This window comes from Centrocercus urophasianus, unplaced genomic scaffold (genome assembly GCF_019232065.1).
Source record: "Centrocercus urophasianus isolate 14NV4802_14NV808 unplaced genomic scaffold, USGS_Curo_1.0 seq_15, whole genome shotgun sequence".
Lineage (NCBI taxonomy): Eukaryota > Metazoa > Chordata > Aves > Galliformes > Phasianidae > Centrocercus > Centrocercus urophasianus.
This window is the reverse complement of record NW_024884697.1, coordinates 37195552-37209988: the sequence shown is the minus strand read 5'-3', so window position 1 is coordinate 37209988 and position 14437 is coordinate 37195552.

The following is a 14437-nucleotide window of genomic DNA, read 5'->3' as shown; positions in this document are numbered from 1 at the left end:
GCCCGGGCCCCTCCCGGGCGAGGCTGCGGCGCGGAGCGGAGCGGGGTGCGCGGCGGACCGCTCCCGCGCGCGGCTCTGCCGCTCAGCTCCCCGCGCTCGGCGGACGCTAAGTTTCGGGAACGGCCGCCGGCGGGCAGGGCAGGGCAGGGCGAGGCGAAGCGGGAGGGGAGGCGGAGGCGGCACGGGGGATGCGCGGCGCCGGGAGCGCCGCCACACTGCAGCGTCTCCAGGAATCCCTCCCGCGAGAGGCAGCCCATCACCCCCGGCCCGCCGCCCTCATTGGCTGCGGGGCGGGGAGACGGCCGCCGCCAGCCAATCGCCCCGCGCCCACCATGGGTGGAGCCGCCGCTCCGGCCTCGCCCATCCCGCGGCCGCGCGGTCCCCGACCGCCCCGTCGGGCGGGGCCGGCAGGGGGGAGCGCGGGGGGCTTCCCCGCTGCACGGCCGTCGTCTACGCCCTGGGCACGGCGAGCGGGGAGCTCCGGGGACAGGCGCGGGGCCGGCTCGCGGCTGGCTCGCGGCTGTCAGGGCGGCGGGGAGCTGGGTGCCCGGTGCCGTTGCCGAGCCCGGCCGTGCGCGGCCCTCCCGCTGCGGCGCGCCCGCCCCGCTGAGCCGTGGCAGTGGTCGGGGTGTGCGGCTCGCGGGGAGAGGACCGTGCGTGCGCGCAGGTAAGGGCACGGAGCGGTTAACTTCGCCGCCGCGATGCGGCTGCTGTGACCCGGAGCTTTGATTAACGCCGCTCTGCGAAATGTAACTGGGACGAATTCAATTAACGGAAGCACATTTCTTCAACTTTTAATTAGATCTATGCTATTTATCTAATGTTTAATATAACACGAAGAGCTGCCTGGGCTCCGAAGGGCAATGGAATGAGATGTGGATGCAAGTTCAGCTTTCAAAAACACGACAGGGTAAAGTTCTTTGTTCTTCAGTGTGTTTCAGTGCTGGATCCATTCCTCAAAGTAATGGGAAAGAAGCGTTATTTTATTGGCAAAACTGTAAAAATAATAGGGTAATGTTTATGGGAGGGTTTCCCATAACCTTGAGCTAGTTGCAGGATACCAAGTAAACACGCAGTTCCAGCCCAGCCTCGACGCATAGCAGGCTGCTGAGTTACAGCTGTTATAAGAAAACTTGAGTACATGGTAATGTATTCACAACCATGGAGTTGGCTTTACTTAGTATGCACCACAGTGCCAGTTATCCAAATTATTCTTTAATATGATAAATAGCAAATCTTGGCAAAGAGCCCCTTCTGCATGCTGCTGTTCGCAGGTTACAGAGAGTCAGGGAGGTCTCAGGCGAGTTTTGGGAATGGGCATTTACCTGCACTGTCAGCCAATCCCCAGTCCTGCCGTGGTGGTGTTATTTGCCTTCAGCTCAGCTCAAAGAAATATTTTCTGATCCCCTCAGTGCCCCGAGGTCTGTTAGTCATGTTATCAATTGTGAGGGAATGTTTTGTTGTGAGAGAGAAAGGGGAAAAGGAAAGTGAGTGTCATTTCTGCTGGGCTGTATAGAGGAGCCGTCACGGTGTAGATGCAAACGTAGACATGTGGTCACGTCCACCCACACCACCTTGTGCCATTTAAAAATAGGATTCCTCCTCTCCCCCATGCAGCAGGTCTCAAGGACTGTTGTAGGATCACATATCTAGTCAGTTAAAAAACCTGCACATCTCAATTCTGATAATCTCAGGGACTCAGTGCTGTATTTGTAATAGCTGTATGGCCAGATGTCCGCAGTGTTCTGAAGATTGGTGCCTTGTCTTTGGATTTGGGCAAAGGCAAAATACATTATCTAAACTCAGTGGCCTTTTCTTAGTCCATAGGTAGAAAAGAATAAGAATGCAATATAAAAGTAGCCCTAAAGAGTGTTTACCATCGCTTTCTTGCTCTCTGCTTGTGCCAGACCATATGCAATCTGCTACATGCAGACAGATATATAGAGAGAGAGATAAAAGGATGCGTTTGGTAGGGGTCTGGTGGGTCGAGAGAAATAATGCACCTCCTCTCCACTTCTGAGCTTGATAATTTGCAATGAGAAATCAGTGCCAGAGTTTCCTTCCTTCTCGCATCCACTTGCTTCATTTCCCTTTAGGCCCAGATGCTTCTTCATGCAAAGAGAAGTCTCCAGCCCTGTGAGCAAGTTCTGTTTAACCACTGCATCCTTGACAAAATGGGCAGTCACATCAAGTTGTGTCGTTAACAAAAGGCTGTGGCACTTGAGGGACAATGAACACATCCTGAATGGGTGAGGAAATTTTGGAAAAGCTAGGAGGCATTTGATGAGTGATTGGAGTGCTAGTCAAGCACTATCACTCACAAAGTACAGATCATTGTACGTAGGTCACTCTGAAAGTAATTTCTCCTATTTATTTTTCAAACTACAACAGACACAGAGAGAACGATAATACTATTTGATAGAGGAAATTCTCACCTACACACCTACACAATTTTTCAACACAGTCACCACTATTAGTTATGCATTTTTGTCAGCAATGAACAGGAGCCTGCATGCTATGCTTATAAAAATCTGCACCAGCAGAGGTGACCCATTGTTTTGCATTGGCTATGATGCTGCCATTGCTAGGAAAATGTTGCCCAAGCAGTCCAGCTTTCACCAGCCTGAATAGATGGAAGTCAGAAGGCAGTAAATCCAGACTCTGTGGTGGATGTGGTGAGACAGTCCAGCCAAAATTGGCAATGTGCTCCACAGTCTTCTATCTGGTATGAGGCCTGGCATTACCATGTTGCAAGAGAAAGGTTGTCTTTCTCTCTTGCCTGACTCTAGAAACTGAAGCCTTCAACTCAGACAGTGATGTAATTGATGGTTTGTCTGGGTTTCAGGAAAGCCAGAATGATCACCCCTTTTCCACCCCAAAAGACAGTGCACATCACTTTACGCGCTGAGAGCTGCATCTTGAACTTTTTTTCATGAGAAATTTCCATCATCACTCCATGGACTGCTGTTTTGACTCCACCTTGTACTGGTGACACTATGTCTCATCACAAGTAATGGCGCAATCCAGGAAAGTGCTTCAGCCTTGTGTTTCTTCAGTAGGTGCGTATGGTGTTCTTTCTGTTGCTGTTTGAACATTTGTGGGACCCACACAACGCAAGCTTAGCAATTATTCAGCATTATCACCATCGTTTCCAATGCATTGAAGCTCTGTACACAGTTCCTTTGTATAATCTCCTGATTCACACAGATGAGCTGATTGAGACGCTTTGCATTGCTGTCTGGAACATGGCTTATATTTCATGTCACTGTCCACTGCTGAAATGCACCACCTGCCACCTCACTGTGCTCATGTCCTCTGTCGGGTCTCCAGAAGCATTCAGCAATTGTCAGTGAAGGTAAATGGCTGTCAGTTTTCCCACGTGGAGGAATTTGTATGCACTTCCATGTCAGATGGCACTTTGTCAGACTGCTCCTCTACTGCCATCTGTCACGCAGCAACAAAATGCAATGGAATATTGGTGGGAAGGTTCAACCTCTCTGCCATGACACCAGCATCCACCAACATAATAAAATAGGACATATTACTTTCAGAGCAACCTTCATGGTGTACATACTGTTATTATTGTTGTGCTTTTCATAGCTGCATTCAGGAAATGTGTTCTGCCATGAGAAAAAAATAAGAAATATGCAAAACCAGACAAAATTATGTTACGAAACAAAGATATATTCTGGTTTTTAATGTGCATGAAAACCGAATCTTATATAATCTCTACCATTTAGAAGTTCTATCAGGAATCCTGATAAATACAAACAAAGAAACTGACTGTGAATCATCCTTCATATTCCTTGTTTTTAATTTAGACTGACTGAGCCAGAGGTATGGGAGCATCTGGGAAGAATTTGAATAAAAATGCAAGAGCAAAAAGGATACAATGTTTGCCTTTGCAATTTTTATTTTCCATTCTCTGTATACTATGGCTTCAAGATAAAAGCTCGAGATTAGAAAGCAATATGAGCTGTAAAAGCTAGGCTTTGAAAGTAAAAGACTCCAATTTGCTCTATAAACAAGAAAGAAGCCTGGGCCAAAGTCAATGAAATTGAAGTAATGTCAGGCCTATCCTGGCAAGTTTTATGGCATATAAAGAGCAGGTACTACAATGGCAGTCACTGAATGGAGGCAAATTCAGGAAGGACAGCACTAGCAGCATACCAAAAACAGCAGTCAGGGCTCTGGCTTTGGGCCCAAGCTGCCATCAGTTTCTTTTTGTACATCAGCTGTTGTATGACCAAGTATCAGCACTACCGCAATCAGATGTATGAGCTGGGAAGTCAGGCAAATCAGGAGGGCAAATCAGCAGGAAGAGAATGAGTCAATGATATCGATGGCAGTTAATTTACTTATCAGGCAGAATTTAGAACCGTAAACTAACAGGAATTGAGTCGTGTCATCATGATGAATTTATTCACCAACCTTGTGTTGTCCAAGATCTCAGGTACCTATTTTTAACTGACAGACATTTTTACTTTCTACATTATTGTCACATTATTTTCTTCCTATTTTTCCTTTGTTTTCACCTTTTCTAAAGTTTTTCATTACAAGTCTAAAGACAAAGGAATTACCTTTTGCTTAGGGGAATGGGACAGCATTTAAACATGTTCCAATTGCACAGATGTCTGAAACTTCTCATCTTAGCAGATGAAACACCCACTCTTTATTATTTGTTTTCCAAGTTGACAGGCATCCAAGGACTGGCATGTACAGCTGAAGATTAAAAGCTTGGAATCCCACTTTAGGACACTGTCATCCGGCAGAGTTCAGTGAAATTTCCACAGTATGTACTAGGTGATGCTAACATGTTTAGAATGTACATTCTTAGTCAGGAAGCCAAGTCTGCATTAGGAGAATGTGAAACATGGAAGCAAAGTGAGAAATCCAAGTCCCAAAGGTGAGAATTAACCTTCAATACATCAAATAAATACTGGAGTAATAAAAGCACATGTCATGTGATATATATTTTGAAGATGATTTTTGGAGCAATGTGTGATATTATGAGTTGGATCTAAGGAGAGAAAAGTGTTTCTTTGCTTTTTTGATTTTTTTTCTTTAATCCCAGCTGAAATTCAAAGAATAAAATCAAATCACTTGTTGGTCCACTGACAGATATTTGTGTCAGTGTGTCATTTTGATTTTATTGTTTCCTTGTGTTTGATCTGTACACATCTGCTGCTGCTTCCTCTGAGTTGTTTCAGCCAGAGATGTTCTCTTTTAATTTGCATTTCTATAGCAGCTAGCACTGAGAGCTCCTGGTTTCTGCCCAGGGCTCCTGGACACTGCAGTGGTATAAATGAAAATGGAAATATTCTCTTACAAGAGAGTTCAAGGGCAGTCAAATCAACCTGCATATGTTTTGCAGAGATGTCAGCTGTGAATGCAAGGACAGATCTGAGTCAGTGTCAGTCTGTTCCCCTGTAGATGGTGCCCCTAGTTCAAGGATTCTGTTTTGGGTTGCCAACTACACTTCCGTAATCTTCCTCCTCACTTTGAAAATCAGTTTTCTCCCAAGTGTTGCTCAGAGTGGTACTCCAGACAAACAGTATTTTCAGTGCAGGTAGGACGAAGGGGACTGAAGTCCTGGTTTCACCTTCAGGCACAATCTACTCTATAAAATGAAGAACAACTGAACCATGACTTCCAAAGTGCCTAGGCATTATTAATCTCCAATCTTACTCTATGGTGGTGAGCATTATGGCATCCCCAGCGTAAAAAGTTTTGTCACTGGTGACCATATGCACTATATAGATGACTGCATAATAAAAAGAATGGGAAGTGGGATTTCTAATTTAATTTTGAGGAGCTGACCTTCATAAATCACAAAAAAAGGCTGTGTTTTCAGCCAGAAGATGTGGAGACTCAGGGGGGAACTTACTAATGTCTATGAATACCTGAATATAGGGGGCAAATAGGATGAAGCCAAGCTATCTTCAGTGGAGCCTGGTGCTAGGACAAGAGGCAATGGGCACAAACTGGAACACGGGAGGTTCCACCTAAATTTCGAGAAACACTTTATATATAACAGAGAAGTGGAATATGTTACCCAGAAGCATAGAGGAATCTTGGAGATCTTAGAGAACTTCAAAAGCTGCCTGGAAATGGGCCTGGGCACCTTGCTGTGGGTGCCCCTGCCTGAGCAGGAGTTATACCAAAGGGACCCAGAGGGCCCTGCCAACCTCAGCCATTCTGGCATTCTGTGTGATGGCTGTCCGTGTTACACCTGAGACGTCAAGAAAGGTCTTTTCAAATTGTTATAATACACGTAAGAGACAACCATGCTATTCTGTGGTCTCCACTACAAAAGAATGATGTTGATTCAGTTTTGAAAGTCTCAGATGAGTTGCCAGTGCAAAATATGTTTGTTATCACCACCCTGAGAAGAGAATAAGGGTGAAAATTCAAATTAGAAGATACCACTGAGATGTAGGTGAAATCCTATGGATTCCGGCTTCATGAACTTGATGTCTTTAATTTGAGATCTCCACAAGATCTATATCATGCAGAAGACACATAAGAAAGAATTACCAAAAGGCCAGCCCAGCCCTGAAGCATGACAAGGGTTACCATTCAGCTCTGCCGAATTTTCCAGGAACATTATGTGACGAAAAAAATAGGAGAGTTATTAGGGCATGAAGCTAGTCAACATATTTTAAATTTCAGAAAGTACATTATAATATCAGTACACTGATAAGTAAAATCTCAAAGTAGTTTGTTTGCATTTACTTCACACAGCCATTTCATTCAAAGGCACAGTGAAATTATCCTAGTATTTATAGTTTAAATCCTAAACCATAAAAATGTCAGTGTTTTTTTTTTTTTTTTACAGCAGTCACCATTTCATAATATTTTCTGTCCTTTTTAAAAAATGTATTTATTTCCTTTATAGAAATGCAGCCTCTTCACAGTTCTGATGTTTTAACTACTCTTCAGCATAAAAGCTTGCGAAACACATGGATAAATGAACTGGAAATTATGTCTCATTAGTACAATTAGGAGAGAAGGATTTTTAATTTCAGTTTCTTTATACCTATGTTTTAGACTAAAAGCAATAAAGTAGTTACCTCAAGCAATTCTGTTTGTCAGCACCATTTTGTTTGCAAACTAAAATGCTTGTTTTGTTTCCCACATTGCTTTTGTATGGTATGTGCCATAGCCTTCAAACCACAAGAACAGAAGGGAGTAGAGCTCTCTGAATGTAATTGTGTTGTTAAGATAAGGTCAGTGGTAATGTCACTTCTGCAAACCCTGATAGATTTTTATCCAAGTCAAACCTGAATTTTTAATCATTATAAAATGTTGTTTTTTTTCCTAGAACTTTCTTGTTTTTTAAAAAACTTAGGCAAAATAAAAATAAATCCTACCCAGTGAACTTAATTCTCCTCACAGTTACACAGATAAATCAGTAGCAGACCTTCTGTCTTAAAAGTATAAATGCTGTCTTGTATAAATCAAGCTATCTCAGAGACCTAAAGAAGTTAATGTAGCATGGAATAATTTTAATTCAAGTCCTGAGTTTAAATATGAAGCTTTAAGGGAACTGGCCTCAATAGCACACTGTGAACATAGTTTCTTCCATACTGAGTAGTTCTTAGTCTGTGGCAGTACCATCTTCTCCTGGTACTATAAATCCATGAAAGAGAATCCCCGATCACCTTCCTAGCTTTCTGCTTTTGACTTTCCTGGTTACCAGTCTTCTTAGTTTCCTTCTTTTCTGTTCTTCCTGTTCACCCAAGAAAATATTTTGTGATAGCATTGCTAATCCAAAGTGTGAAATGATCTGGACAGTTCATCGGTCTCTTCACCCTTGACATTAAAACCTATTTCTGCAACAAATGGAATTGGCCCTTTTATCTTAACGATGAAGGTAAAACAGAATTATAACTGATGATGAAGTATGACAGCACATAGTTCCCTGCTGAGTAATGGGAACCTCACTGTCCTGTTGTATTTTTCTAGTTCTTGTTTGTATGTGAACACAAGTACCTAGTCTGGTATTTTACTTAAGAGAGAGAAGAAAAAAAATAAAAAGAATTTTAAAAGACTCGAAGAAACTAAGAGATGATAAAATATAAAGATTCTCATCACTAGGAGCTCATCCTTGCCTACAGTAGGGTCAGGTAGGGTCAGGCTAAGAGCCTGCTACTTTAAGCTTTCTAATTTGATCCCAGGGAAAAGTTCAGCCCAGAGGAATGTTTGGTGCTAATTAGTTTAAGGATTTTGATCAATATCTTCTTGTCCTTAAGTGCACATTTTCAAAGGAGTGATTTTTGATGCTGGAATTCTCAATTAAAATGTTCTTTCTGAAGATGATATCCCAGTTACTCTGAGACATACAATACTCTCCTTCGTCCCTTAACTTTCTTCCTTCTTTTAGAATCTATGACACACGCTTTCTCCACCATAGTCACAGAAAGGCATTATAATCATTATAATCATCAGTCATTCTTCCAAAATTCAAACAGTCTTGTTCAAAGTGCGTGTTCCCTTCCTTCCCTCCCTTCCTCCTTTCCTCCCTCCCTCCCTCCTTCCCTCATAGGGGTGGTTGTTTTTGTGGGTTTGGGGATCTTTTTGTGCATGTTTTTAGGTTTTTTTGTTTGGTTGGTTTTGTTTTTGAACTAATTCTTCACTTTGATCATTCCCTTGGAAGTTAATAAGCTTTATGTCTGGCCAGACTGTTTCTTTAAAGGAAAATGGTCATGCCATATTTTTTGTTACATGGGTTAATAAAAATGTTTGACTTTTTAAAAAAGAAAAGGATTTCTATTGTATTTCCTTGTACTTGAATTTAAATAGAACTTATTTGATTTTTCTTTCAGTCACTTCTAAAAAAACCTTGGCAGCTTTCTTTGAGCAAAAAAAGGTTATTTGCTGAAGTTATTTACAGTTTAATTGCCAGTTTAATTACAATCTAATGTCTCATTTACTGTGACACACTTTACTCTGCAGGCTGAGCTAAAATAGATTACAGAAGTCACAATGGCAATAGATTCACCTCTGTCTGCAGTTGGTACTCTTGTCTTACTGTCAGCAGAGCAGCCCTGAAAAACAGCACTGACCCTCTAGTGATGATCAGACATGAGAAATGTTCCAGTCAAACTTATTTTATGTATTTCAATATTGTCAAGCTATTGGACTCCCAGGTTTTGCCACTGATTTTATGTACTGCCCATATGTTGGCAGACACATTTGGAGGCTGTCCCACAAGAGGCATCTCATAGCGTGAGTACAGAGACTAATTGGTACTTCTGAAGTTTTTAGGCTGACTTCACTGTGGATGCACCATACCACGTGTGTCCAGTTTACAGTCCTCCAAGGGGATCCCAGCAACCTATATAACCCTGTGCAAGGACATCTAATTCACACTGCCTTACCTATGCAGATCATTCATTTAGGGTTCAGTTCCTGGTTCTGGTTAGAGTGTTACATGAGAACAATGTTTTGAGATATTTACGTGCTAATTTCAGATGTGAAAATTTACTGCTAGTAAAGTGCAGTCATAGAATTGTAAAATAACTTAGGTTGGGAGGGATCTTTAGAAGTCACCTGATCTAACCACATGCTCAAATCAGATCCAAATAGAATAGGTTGCTCAGGGCTTTGTACAGTCAATTTCTGAGTGTCTCGAAGAAAGAAAGTTCCACCACCATCCAGGTGGCCCTCCAACGACCCCAGTCTGGGATGTCAGTGTCTTCCTTGTACAGCAGTGCCCAAAACTGATGCAACACTCCTGATGTATTCATTCAAGTACTGAATAGAAAAGGAGGACTTCTTCCTGTCACCTGATGGCTTTTCTCTTGCTGATACAGCCAAAGATGCAGTTAGTCTTCTTTGCTGCAAGAACGTGCTGAAAACGTTTGTCTGAATTACAGCTGTAGACTGAAGAACCAAAAGGCTGCATATATTCTTGCCCACCCTCAGTCAGAGCCAGCCAAAACTGGGATATCCTCCTGAAATGGGTTTCAGGGTGGCTATGAACCAACCTCTAAAGGGCTGCAACCATCCTTGTTCGGTAAGCAGCTCCTAACCAGCTTGCCAGAGGCTCAGCTCCACTAAGATTTTATAGCTGTGTGCTAGTTTTGAAATTGGATGATGTGTACTGAAGAACACAAATATGCTGTCTTGTCCTGACAGCTACTTCTCTGGGTTCAGCCTGTGCCCTCACACTCACATGTCTCAGGCTGAGCCAGTATAGCTCCAGCCATGTTTGGGTTTATGCAGCCTTTCCTGAGATGAGAGTGTCAGGGGCACAGAATAGCTGGCACTTGAACAGAATATTAAGAAGGGAACCGTATTTGTTGTTACTGGAGCTGAGGAGTTAGTAATAGGCCTGCTAAAGTTTCAATTTATGTTGGACATGTACAGATGATATCTGAGCAGCTGTTTAATAGGATCCATATCCACGGCCTGTTGCTGTGTTGGACAGGAGTGTTAAATGGAGGGAACTGTCCTGCTGGGGCATGCTATGATAAGAGTCCTCAAAAAGCTGTAGAAAGCCAAATAAGCAGATACCTAATACAATCAATATTGTTGACGTATGGTAAATTGGGGTTGCTATTTTTCTCCCACACGAGTACAAATTGCAAATATGCAGTCTGTATCCTGCCCTTTGTAGATAGTTATGCAGCCTCTGTAAGTGACAAAAGATCTACAGGATGAAAGGTATACCATTTTCTCTTGTTTCAAAGTTGTATCTCCTAGAGTGGTGATCAACTGGTGATAGGAGCACCCCTTATAGCTCCAAAAAGTTGAGGAATCTGTGTAGTATCTTGTATGTGAGGATAGGGATAGGACATCCTCTGAAACCATTCAAGCATATTACTCTATTATCCTGACAGCTGATTTTCCCAGTCCAAACTAATGACCAGAAATGACTAAACCTGAAGGAGTGATGACTCAAAATAGCTTCTAGAATCAGGAGCTTCAGAGGAATATGCCGTACACTGGGCATACTTAATTATTCTCATCCTGAAATGCAGTACCATCCTGACATCCTGCTTTCAGCTGTTCCCAGCCTGGAAAGAGATGTTGTTCTGCCAGCTGCAGTTAATATCATTCGTTCAAAGTTGCCAGTCAGCAATGAATAGAACTTGCCATAACCCAATCCACCCTCTAGGCTTGCTTAACAGATTCTCTCCAGGTTTTCCTGGTGGAGGAGTGAAAATCAATGATCACTAACTGGAAATTTAGAGTGGCTGGGGTGATCTGTGTCTGAGGCTTTTGGGAGACAGAAAGCACTCCACTGCCTGGAACAATCACAGTGTGCATCTGAAACAGCTACTGAGTGACAGTGAATGCAAAATAATGGCTTATAGTGATTTGCAAGTATTGAGATTTTATAGTCAGGTGAAACTAAGGTGAGACATGCCATGCCTTCTTCATGAATTCTGCAGATGGCAGCAGTGTGGAAGCAACTGGTGCGCATGCCTTGGATGGAAACTTCAGCCTGCATCAAATTGCTGCTTCCAGCAGCAGTACAAAATTAGTCCATGTATCACCTCTACAAATGTATATATGGATGGATAACTTGTTGCAGATCTAGATTTGTACTCATTCTTTACATGTTCTTTCAAATAATCCAGCCTTGAAATAGATACGCTGCATCTCTTCCCTGCTTTCTCTGTCTACCTTCTCATCATACGCTAGAAACTTTCTTTCCAAGCTGTCAGGCATGGATTCGTGCTGAAGTGGGAGGGTGGTATCTGAATTTTCTGCAATGAAGTATTATGCTTTCTAATATGCTCACTTGAACAACAGGACTAGTAAAGCTACTACTATAGCAGAAAAGCTAGTATGGAGGTAGTAAAAATGAAAGCAAAGTAATATAAGAGTAAAATAAAAATATCATGTTTAGTAAAAGTAAAGTAGTCTACAGAGTAAAATATCAATACTTTACAAAATAAAGTAGTAAAGCTAGTGTAACAGTAGTAAAGCTAGTATAGCAATGAAGAGATTCTTCTAACAGCATTAGAATATTCTTTGAGTTAGAAGATTGTTTTGGAGTTAAAAGGAGTTTAGTGCTGTCTGGAAAAAGATGAAAAAGGGTCCTTCCGATATTATTCTTTTTAACTTCAAGGGGTTGCTGGAATACCCTGAAGCAACCTTAAAATATGCAACAGTCTCATTTTCTGGAACTACATTTTTAATACAATTTCAGTAACAGTTCCTTCTGTAGTTCCTCTGTCTCCCAGAACATTGTGCATATTTATTCTTCAAGTTAAAAAAATAGAAATAAATGTAATATTCCTTAAGAGGAAGTATAACAGTAATCTTTGTTTTGGATTATACCACTTGAGACATAATTGGAGGGCTGACTGAATTAAGATTCACCTAATAAGCCACAGAGAAGTACCTAATATCACGATAAACGTAATCTCTGCAGCTCTTGCTGGAGCCATCAGCACTATCTGACATTGAATATTATTACTATTCGTCAATGTCCTCTGCCTTAGGATGTCATTTCTAAAACAATTTTCTCATCAGTATTTTTTCAGTTTTGGTTTCTTATCTTGACTTCTGTATTCCTAACAATATTTATAATGTTCCACACAGGAACTGTAATTAAACCTTCCCTTTGCTCTGTGCCTTCAGCCTCTAATGCGTTGTATAATGCTATAGTCCTAAAGTAGGAGAGCGAGAATCCTCTACTGTAGACTTCTGGGAAGACTTTTAGCAGTATATTCTGATTTGAATCATGTAATCTATTGCACTGACATGACTGTGCTGATAACAAAGTACCAAGATCTTTCTAAAGATACGACAGGAATCTGGGACATTTGTGACTTAGAATTTATAAAATGGAGCTCTTGATGGGAAAGCCCAGATAACCTAAAAGTGCGAGACTTCTGACGACCAGGACTATTTCAGGTTCTTCATAACTGATCCCATATCTGTCTTTATTGGTTATGTATACGTGGATACTGTCAAGTAAAAGTATTTTCTGGCCTTTGTGCATCATAGTCTGAGAGATGTGTTTGGCTGCGAGAGTACTAAAGTACTATCCTTTAGTTTCCACGTCTTGTTTGTATTTAACATCATTTTGCTCATTTTTTCCTTCCCTGACACTGCATGTAGTATGTATGTAGATCAGTCCAGTAGAAATGGCTTCTATTTACTTCCATGGAAAAATTAGAATAGGTAGCATAACACTATTTGACAGAGCAAATTCTCAGCTACAAAACACTATTTATCAACACAGTCGCCACTATTAAGTATGCTTTTTCACCAGCGATGAACAAGAGCCTGCATGCCCCACTTGTAAAAATCTGCACCAACAGAGGTGATCCATTGTCACCTCTGCTGAAACACACCATACACCGCCTCACTGTGCTCACATCCACTGTTTGGTCTCCAGAAACATTCAGCAAGCATCAGTGAATGTCATTGGATATGATTTTTTCAGCAGGAAATGCAGGAATTCAATGGTAGACCTGTGCTTCATCTGCACTTCCACATCAGACATCATTTTGTCAGACTGCCCCTCTGCTGCCAGCCTTTGCACTACAACAATGGTCTTTAGACAGGTTTAATAGAATCTACACTTCGCCAATTAGAACTAATTTAGAACTGTGAAACTATTTTGATATTTGACTATCTTAAATAGTCAGATTCAACTCTTAAAAATTTTACTTAGCTTCTGATGCTTTACATATTCACTTGAATGGCATTGACTTCAAGAATATTGGCCCTATATTTTAATGTGGTATTCTAGCAATGCAATGTAATGACAACTAAGAAGTTGCTGAATCTCAGATTTCTCTCTAGAAATTTTCTTTTTTTTTTTAAATCATTCCCTTGATATGTTCCTGTTGATGCATCATTCAGCTTTAAAATAATGCTTATATTGAAAATGGAATAAAAGTCATCTTCATGTTATTAGCGTTTGCTTTGAAGTGAATTTACCACTTTTTCTTAAAGTCCAAACTAGGCCCAATGCAGATAAGCACAAAGCTCTGCTTGTAGAAGCAGAAAGCTCTTAGTTCTAAAAATGTTTTCACATCTCAGAAAGTAAGGCTGGCTGAACCAGTTTCCTGTTAAAACGAAGGAAGCTCTGGGACCTATGATCCAAACACAGAGGTTAAAGAAAAGTCATCATGCGGTGGGACACAGACCTATGCTTTAGTATAGGGTCAAATTTACCTAAGAATTGAGATCCATAGCGCTCTTATTGATGCTGACTCTGAATAATTTAAGAAAGATGCCTGAAAATGGCAGATTCCAGTGTCACTGTGCTGGAAATGAGAGGTGGTAGAGAGGAGGAGGAGGAGGATGGTAGTGAAGGTGTTGGACACATGTTTTTGCGCTACAGCTGTCAGTGCCAGGACATCTAGTTTGGAACTGTTGTATTGAGTTTGGGATTGTGCACTTTAGGCAGGGCTCCAGGTAACAGAGCATCCTGTTCTTTCTGGGCTTTGAAGAGCAAGCCTGA